The sequence below is a fragment of the Oncorhynchus kisutch genome, linkage group LG14 (assembly GCF_002021735.2).
Source record: "Oncorhynchus kisutch isolate 150728-3 linkage group LG14, Okis_V2, whole genome shotgun sequence".
Lineage (NCBI taxonomy): Eukaryota > Metazoa > Chordata > Actinopteri > Salmoniformes > Salmonidae > Oncorhynchus > Oncorhynchus kisutch.
The window spans coordinates 53,167,855-53,178,238 of NC_034187.2; positions in this window are offsets into that span (position 1 = coordinate 53,167,855).

The following is a 10,384-nucleotide window of genomic DNA, read 5'->3' on the forward strand; positions in this document are numbered from 1 at the left end:
CTTGGAGGGTTCTTCAGAAGGACGATCAAAGTTCACACACATGCACGCGCAAACCCTCAATCTGCCCTGTAACAGGAGTGCGTGAAAGAGCATATTAGAGACACATATTTCCCTCGGATTACACAGATCCACAAAGAATTCGAAAACAAACCCGATTTTGCTAAACTCCCATATCTACTGGGTGAAATACCAGTGTGTGCCATCACAGCAGCAAGATTTGTGACCTGTTGCCACAAGAAAAGGTCAACCAGTGAAGAACAAACACCATTGTAAATACAACCCATATTTATGCTTATTTATTTTCCATTTTGTACTTTAACCATTTGTACATTGTCACAGCACTGTATATATACATAATATGACTTTTGTAATGTGTTTATTCTTTTGGAACTTCTGTGAGTGTAATGTTTACTGTTCATTTGTATGATGTATATCACTTTTGTATATGATCTACTTCACTTGCTTTGGCAATGTTAACATATGTTTCCCATGACGATAAAGCCCCTTTAATTGAATTTAATTGAAAGAGAGAGTTTCAGCACCTCAGATGAGCTTCCCTTTCGGTTCAGTCTACTTTGAACAACTGTCCTCTGTTTAGAGAGTTAGGTCGCCTGTGCTCCACACTAAAGGTAGCCAGGCCAGGGAAACAACATGTGAAAGCTGAAAAGAAAATAGAATCTGAATTTTTCAATACTCAAAGTTACAGCGAGCCAGTGACATCCATTGTATTGTGAAAAGACTGTAAATTGTTGTAAGATCTTACTGGATAACTGGAAGCGGGGAGTCAATGTAGAATTCTATGCCTCTAGGTTGATTCCTCAAGATTTTTACAGGAAAACCTTGGGAACTGAACGAATATAAAATCCATTTTATAAATCAGGCAAAAATGAAGTCGTTAGGACATCTTACGCTGAAATATATACATATGAAAATATTATTTATATATAGTTCATAAATAGTTGATCATGTTTAATTATATAGTTTGGATTATAAGAAGGATTTCCCGTATTTGATTTGATGAATCTTATGTGTACATGTGTTGTGTTGGGGTATAGGGCATGTTATGCGTATATATTTCTGGCTAGTCCCGCTGCAACACATGGACATCGGGTTGTGGCATAGACATCCTGTGAGGTGACGGAACTCCAATCTCAGCTGTACTGTATTTGTCTAACACCTTCAAGACCGAGGATTTTGGTAACACTTTCTATGAACCATCAGTGTTATTAGGTGTTATTAATGCTTGTATAGGGTACAGGCCTCTATGATGTCTTATAGCAATGTTGTGTGGTCACACTTTCTTTTTAGAGCCTGGCCTATATATATATATATATGCTTCATCTATATTATCGGACGATATTGGCCTTTTACCGGTATATTATTATCGGCCGATAACCGATATTCAATAAATGGGATGGAAAAAAGTGAATCTCATGCTTATCTGAACACTAGCGCCCATTCTCGTTGTCATTATTGTCACAATGTAAGAAATCAACATTTGAAGAAATTTCTTGGACAATTACTCTTTCGGATGGAAATTTAAGAGAACTTGGTGTGGAAATATTTTACTTTTTAATTTCCCTGCTGTAAAACACAAAATCTGCAAATGTCTCGGTATCGTTAAGTTTTCTTGTAATTGGTAGTTACAGTCTTGTCCCATTGCTACAACTCCCATACGAACTCGGGAGAAGGGAAGGTCGAGAGCCATGTGTCCTCCGAAACACGACCCCGCCAAGTCTCACTGCTTCTTGACACACTGCTCACTGCCGCACCAATGTGTCAGAGGAAGCACCGTCCAACTGGCGACCGTGTCAGCGGGCATGCGCCTGGCCCACCACAGGAGTCACTAGAGCGCGATGGGACAAGGACATCCCGTTCGGCCGAACCCCCCCCCCCCCTAACCCGGACGACGCTGGGCCAATTGTGCGCCCCCTCATGGGTCTCCCGGTCGCGGCCAGCTGCCACACAGCTGTGCTGTGCCACTCGGGAGGCGGTATCGGTAAGTTTTGTCCCACAAAAAATATGAATCGTTGTCGGACCCCAAAGAAAACATATAGGTTGGGCTCTACTTTCTATGAACCACCGGTGTTATTAACTGATAGTAGTACTTGTATAGGATATACGCCTATAGCATGTCTCATAGCAAGTCTAACAATTCACTACAGAGTGCTAGAATCACTTTAAGCAAATTGATAACACAGATGGTTCACGGTGAGAAACAGAATCAATTAAGAACCCCCCCCCAAAAAAAACAACTTTCAGAATCCCAGAAATGTTGGTCAATCAAGTTGGATTTTGTAGATACAGGAACTTCCTTAATGCATGGGGAAATGAAGAAGAAGAAACAGTGTTCAGTTGGTTGTCAGTGTCAATGGTCAATATGTCATACAATCACTCAATAAGACCTCCTAGGCTTCATGAATTCCCATGGGATCAGTGCAACATATCCTCTAGGGTGAGAGTCAGGATAATTAACTCCTCCACGTAGGTCTTCCTACGCATGCACATGGATGGAGCTTGGGCTGTAGGCCACTGATATATTTACAGCGCCAGAGAAAGGCGGAGCACCCTTTGTCGTGCTTATGAGTGTTGTGTTGGGGTTCAGGTCATGTGTGCATATTATGTCCATATATTTCTAAAGCATTTCCCTGCTTGCGTTGGGTAGCATTTAGTTGACTTCACTATAAGTATACAGTATATTATACAGTATATTTATGTATGTTTCTTTGTCCTGCATGTCACTGTGTGTCTGTCGGTCTACCACCACCTGTTCCTAACTTGCCCAGTGAAACGGTAGCTAAATTGCCTGCCATCTGGCGAACTTCTATTCGAGGAGTGCTGGGCGCTTCACTGGTGCGTGTGTATGAGGGAGTTTGGGGGGGGGGGGGGGGGGGGGGGGGGGGGGGGGAGACCCTAAAGTTCTCTAAGCTTCTTTCCCCCGGCGGCTAATTTCTGTAATAAGCAGACTGTCTGAGATGAGGCTCAGGACAGGGAGGCTAGGCGTGATGCTTGGCTGATCTCCCTCTCTTTCTCTCTCCCCTCCTCCCCTCTCCTGTCAGGGGTGATTGCTTCAGTTGCACTTTTCCAGGAGCAGCAGCGTTGCCTACCTCCTAAGAACTGGGCTTGAGGAAGGGGGGAGGAAGGGAGGAAGCTGTGGTAGCTCACGCAGACAGTTTGAAGCAGGTGAAAGTCAACAGTTAGAGAATCATACAGTACCACTTATGTACCATTTCAAGCCAGACGGATGTTTCACTAATTTGCACCTGACTAACAGTTGGCGATAATGAAAATCTAGTATCTTACTGGACTTGCAAGGTTGTGTCTAACAGAGACAAAAGATGCACGTGGGTGAGTAGCCTCTTTATCTGCTTTGGCAAAACATTTATCTGGAATTCATCACGACTGAACTTGTTATACAGTAAAGTTTAGGGGACTATGGGCTTGGGGGTACACCTGCCCCCAGCCCAGACGCTCCAAACACCCACGGAAGGCAATTAACGTGTAACTCTTAAATGAATCCAATTCATTATCCATCTAACCCCTAACCTCCTCAAAAACTAGCCCCCACCTCACCAACCCAACCCAACCCATGCCCCCGTTCACCCCCCTCACCTTCTCAACTCGAACCATTCAGGACCTCCAGAAGGGCCACAGCATGGAGGCAAGTCCCCCCCCCCCCCCTTTTACAAAATGATAAGCACTTATACACACTCAATGAGACACACACTGTTGCGTAAAGCACACCAAGAATTCCCAGAAACAGCACAGACATACCAAAATACACCCACAGACACAGATAATGCTTTAGCTGAACTAGAGGCAGCATGTCAGCGCGGTTCACATGAATGTAGGACGACTTGGAAAACGAGCCATTCGCTCCTCTTGGTGGCCACCTGCCACTGCACCAGCATAATAACATACACTGAGTGTACAAAACATTAGGAATAACTGCTCTTTCCATGACATAGACTGACCAGGTGAGTCCAGGGGAAACTATTATCCCTTCATGTCGCTTGTTCAATCCACTTCAATCAGTGTAGAGGAAGTGGAGGAAACAGGTTAAAGGAGGACTTTTGAGTCTCGAGACATGGATTGTGTATGTGTGCCATTCACAGGGTGCCTTTGAAAAGGGTATGGTAGTTGTTGCCAGGCGCATCAGTTTGAGTGTGTCAAGAACTGCGACGCTGCTGGGTTTTTCACACTCAACAGTTTCCTGTGTGTATCAAGAATGGTCCGGCATCCAGGCAACTTGACACAACTGTGGTGTGCAACTTAATGTTATGAAGGTGTTCCTAATGTTTTGTAGACTCACTGTCATCTTAAGATACAATTTTCTAACATGCTTCATGAGTCAATAGCAATGGAAGGAACGTTTAGTCTGCATATGGGCAGTTGTCATGTTTAAATCATGTCAAAATATCATAAAAACCTTCAAGAGTTTCAGGTGAATTTATCTGCTTGTTGATTACACTGTATAACACAGCAGATGACATTAGATGGGCAGTACTCGTAACATGGCAAAGGGATTTATTTGTTGCTACAATAAACAAATAGTTAGTTCCTAATCATGTGTGGCTCTCTGTAAGAATGAAAGTGAAGTGAGCTAGTGACCATGTTAGAGGTTATGACTATCACATTAGGGGGGGGGGGGGGTGATGGTCTTGGTAATATGTCGGTATTGTACTAAAGAAACCAAATGGGCACATTAGTAAACGGATGAATGGGCAAACGAGAACCCTGTCTAAAATATACCCCTCTTCAATGCCTCCTCGTTTTCCCCTACTTCCCTCAATCCCTATTCCTCTACTTCTTTTTTCCCAGAAACATTTCAGAAACTAATCAGAACCCTTGACTTTTCCTAAAATGTTGTTACATTACAGCCTTATTCTAAAATGGATTAAATGATCCCCCCCCCCCCCCCCCCCCTCAATCTACCCTAAATACCCCATAATGACAAGGAAAAAAACAGGTTTCTAGAAATATTTGAAAAATATTAAAAACTGAATATAAAAAACTGAAATATCACATTTACAAAAGTATTCAGACCCTTTACTCAGTACTTTGTTGAAGCACCTTTGGCAGCAATTCCAGCCTCAAATCATTTTGGGTATGACGCTACAAGCATGGCCCACCTGTATTTGGGGAATTTTTCCCATTCTTCTCTGCAGATCCTCTCAAGCTCTGTCAGGTTGGATGGGGAGCGTCGCTGCACAGCTATTTTCAGGTCTATCCAGAGATGTTTGATCGGGTTCAAATCTGGAATCTGGCTGGGCCACTCAAGGACATTCAGAGACTTGTCCTAAAGCCACGCTTGCGTTGTCTTGGCTGTGTGCTTAGGATCGTTGTCCTGTTGAAAGGTGAACCTTCACCCCAGTCTGAGATCCTGAATGCTCTGGAACAGGTTTTCATCAAGGATCTCCCTGTACTTTGCTCTGTTCATCTTTCTCCTCCCAGTCCTTGCCACTGAAAAACATCCCCACAGCATGATGCTGCCATTTCTTCAACCTCATGGCTTGGTTTTTGCTCTGACATGCCCTGTCAACTGTGGGACCTTATATAGACAGGGCTTTCCTTTCCAAATCATGTCCAATCAATTGAATTTACCACAGGTGGACTCCAATCAATTGTAGAAACATCTCAAGGATTATCAATGGAAACAGGATGCACCTCAATTTCGAGTCTCAGTAAAGGGTCTGAATACTTATGTAAATAAGGTATTTCTGCTTTATTTTGAAAACTTTTCTAAAAAACCTGTTTTCGCTTTGTCATTATGGGGTATTGTGTGTAGATTGATGAGGAACATTTCTTATTTAATCCATTTTCGAATAAGGCTGTAACGTAACAAAATGTGGAATGAGTGAAGCGGTCTGAAAACTTTCCGAATGCCCTGTACGTGGGCAAAGCGCGCACCTGACACTGGCCATGCAACCTCCGTTGTTCACTGAAAGCAAACGGAGGAGGTGAGACCGGGAACAGATCGAAGGCCGGGGACCTGTAAGACATAGGTATAACCTTGGATGCAAAAGCTGAATTAGGATGTAACCACGAACGGATCAGACCCTGGGGTAGAGACGTCAATCCCGACATGACACGTCAAGATGGCTGCCATATCAACTTTAATGTTGAAAAAGGAAGGCCCTGCTCAAAAAACTATTGTGTGAACATCAAAATGTCCACCAAAGAGCTCTGAAAAGAAGAAACTCCTTTAATCTGACACCAAATCTCAAACGTGCGCTACTTATCTGTACACAACCCTCTCGTAGAGGGAGCATGCGCCGACTGTATAGATGTAATCACGTTCGAGGGTAAATCCCTAGCCGTCAAATTCAACCTTTCAGGGGCCAAACCCACAGATCCATATCTGTGGTCGTTGGTGCCAAATTCTCCCGTACGCCTGCGGCAATAGATCCCGACGACACAGGGTCCCTCGCAACAGACGGATGATCTCTGGGAACCAGGGTTGTCTGTGTCAAATGGGGAGCCCCCAGAATCAACAACAGACCCTGCTGACGGATCCTCTCCACAGTGGCCTGAATCAGGTCCACCGGAGGAAACGCATAGAGCAGGGTCAGAGGTCACTGATACGCCAAAGCATACATTCCCAAAGGAGCTCCCAGATACCTTTTTTGAGAAGAACAGTTGGCAATGCGCGTTTTCTTGAGATGTGTAAAGATCGACGTCGGCCCTGCCGAACCGGTCCCGTATATGGGCAACCACCGAAGGATGCAGTTTCTACTCCACAGAGATAGGACACCCCCCCCCCCCCCGGAAAGTATAGCAGCATCTACGTTGAGCGATCCGGGATGATACGGGGGAGAAGACAGCCAATCCACCCTCAGGTGATATGCCACCCTACGACACAGCTCCATCAAAGGTGCATTGTGGGCCTCCCGGGTGAAGCAGTGCGGCCAGGTTGGGTTGTGTATCGGAGGACGCATGACTTTCAACCTTCGTCTCTCCCGAGCCCGTACGGGAGTTGTAGCGATGAGACAAGATAGTAGCTACTACAACAATTGGACACTACGAAATTGGGGAGAAAAAGAGTGCATTGACCACCAATGATTCACTCTCCCCCGTCAAATCCATGTCCGGGACATTAGGCTGCCCCAGACTGATGTCATCCGATTCACACTGAAAACCCTCCAGAGTCAACCAGGGAATCCGGACTCTGAACAGAGAAACCGGAATGAGCCTCACTCGGCTGGGTTGACTCCCATATCAACTCCGACCACCGCTGATGCCCTCTTTCGACCTCAGATAAACCCATTCGAGGTAGTTTCATCCAAAGACCCTTCGCCAGCAGCCCCAATCTTACTCACAAAGTCAGCCCGACACCAAACGGAAGTAGAAGACAATGGTCACACGAACTGGTCTGAGCAGAAAGCCTCCTAAGCGTGTTTCCACCCCAGGCAAACAGGACGGCACTAGTGAGTATCCTTCAATTTGAAACCATGTGCTCTAGGGCACGGTCGGGGGTTCAAACTCAGCTCGTTAGCCTTTTTGAACTGACTCTTGCCACTGGCCATCCACTGACTTCACAAGCAGAGCAGAAAGTTGTGGGGGTTTTTAGACACAAAAACACCAAAACATGCACCTAGACCCAAAACTCGCAACATCTAGGGGGACGAGTACTCTCTCCCCACTAACAGAAAGCTAATTCAGAGCTCAATCTCGTAGTCTTAATGTCCTTGAAAAAAACGTACTTCAGGTGAGCTGAAAAGTGAAGAATTAAGGAAATGAATGTGAGCCCTGGTTATATAGCCAGGAGGTCGGGGCTCCCGAGGGCAGGGTCAACATCCAGTGGCCTGTTGGGCGTGATTTCAGTTTTCCTCAGGTGAATATGATTGGTCGTTGATGTTCTACTGAGTGACCGACTGAAAGGGAACCACAGTGGATATAGAGTGTACAACAGTTCAACACCTCAGGAGTAAATGTCAGTTGGGTATTCATAGCCGAGCATTTGAGACATGCCGCTCTATGATTGAAAAGTCATACACCAAGTAATTGACCATTTAAGGAAGAAAAAGCGAGAGCTCACTCGGTCTTCCTTAGGAGTGTCTCTACCCACCAATGATGACATAAGACCAGTGTCAGCCAAAAATAACTAACCGTAAACTTCACACCTCTAGGTAACACACAATCAAAGAGGAAGGAGGGAGATGTGTAGCTTCACAAATAACTTTTTTATTTATTATTTAATTTAACTAGGCAAGTCAGTTAAGAACAAATTCTTATTTACAATGACGGCCGTTCCCGGCCAAACCCTAACAAATTGTACACCGCCCAATGGGACTCTCAATCATAGCCGGTTGTGATACAGCCTGGAATCAAATCAGGGTCTGGAATCAAACCAGCCCGCTGCGCCACTCGGGAGCCCTCACTAACCTTTCCATTGGTGATCATCTGCTTAGTAGTCAATGCTAATATCTTTGGCTCAGAAACGCTAGATCTGAAGCCATAATACAACTCAGAGTCGTACTCGATAAAATCCTCATGTAGAAATGGACAATGTGCAGATGTGTTGCCTTTAGAGATCACATCAAGTCAGCCATGGGAGTATTGAATGTGTTTATATCTGGTTAGGTCTATCGTTGCTTTTCAGGGAGATTGACAGACAGACACATGACATACATTAGAGGTCCCTTATTATTGCGACAGAAGGTCTTATTCCACACCTTGCTGGTACGGTACTTCTGTTTTTCTCCTCAAAATCCATTTTTTGTTTTTAGTACCAAGAGCATGATTTGAATGGTATGTCTCCTCCTCCTACCTCCTTTTCTCACGTCATCTCACTCATTATTAAATGAAATACACCGCTGAAATAATTCCTAAAATGTTATCACCACATAAAAAATATTCCCATATTATTACCAATGTCTATCAAATAACTAAATCAATCGAAACACCAGTAAAAATGTGTTTATATGCTACTCATTTGATCTAAAGTACGCCAGTCCAATTTTCATATATTATGGATCAGTTGTAATTGACAGGATGAGGAGTTATCATGTTTCTTTTCCATCCCCACGGCAGAGCACGTGTAGGGCCCAGAGGGGCAGTTAAAGACGAGCAGGATTAAGACAATTAGGGGGATGATTTGCTGTCCGAAAGAGGAGAAGAAGCAGATTAAATATCGAGAATTAGGTCAAAGTGATGATGATGGCTAGAAGAAGGAGGGAGGAGAAGGAGGAGGTAGGGAGGATTGGGGTCAGAGAAACCAATTGCGTTAACACTGGACTGGAGAATGCCAAGTAATAAGTGGTGAGGGAGAGAGAGAGAGAGAGAGAGAGAGAGAGGAGGGACTAAGAGAGATGTTGTGTTACTTAATGATGTGTGAAGTCAGGAAACCTCATCACCTGTTCTTCACCTGGTTTGCTCCCTGAGCGTGTCTGTCTGGGGCTTGTCCTCTGCCCAGACACGACTGAATCAGCACAGGGTGTTCTATTTGTTGGTCCTCCTCTTTTCCTCCTCCTCCTCCTCCTCACCTTCTTTTTTTCAATTTCTCCACCAGCCTAATTAGCAGACACTTTTATTGATCCATGGGATTTGGGCTCAAATCCTCCCTGTCTAACAGACGGATCTGTGGTAAAGTTGTTCTGTGGGTCTTTGGTGGTCACCCCAGTAGGTGAGCCCACATGTTAACCCCCTAGCCCATGCAGACAATGGAACACCCCTCGGGGATGTTTTGGAGTTGGGCCGCACGTGGGTGGCATGTGGATAAAGCCTGTGTTTTCCAATTAGTGCAGGGTTTGGGTTTGTGCTAATACCACCCATACGCTACAACTGTCATGGTGACAAGTCTTACCAAAAATCTAATAATGGGGACCTATAGTAAAATAAACCAGACAGCATGTCCCAACTTCAAAAAAATGGTTTTGACACATAAAGACAGTAGCTAGCATGAGCTAGCATGTGCTGTCCCAAGCTAACACAAATCAAATAGTTTTGTCACATAGAAGAAACAAAACAGCCAGCTAGCCATTTCCTGCAGTCAATGACCAAAAGCGCACTCTTTGGCCCCATGGGTGAAACGTTATTAATATTTTTTATTCATAATTAATAACATTTAAAAAAAAAAATTACAATGAAAATCTGGTGTTTGTATGTCAAAAAGTTTTGCTACATTTCAGACTTCTGTGATGCATATACAGTGTAATATTGGGATGCAAACTCTAAATTCAATAAATGTCAACTCTATATCTGACATGGTACAGGTGTCTTCTTTTTTGTAAGCCCATAACCATGTCTGTGCGGTGTATACTTTTGTTTTTAAGACTATCAAGAATCACTCTGTGTGACCGTGATTTGTCCCACTGTGGTTGTCACATCCTGATCTGTTTCACCTGTCTTTGTGCTTGTCTCCACCCCCCTCCAGGTTTCGCCC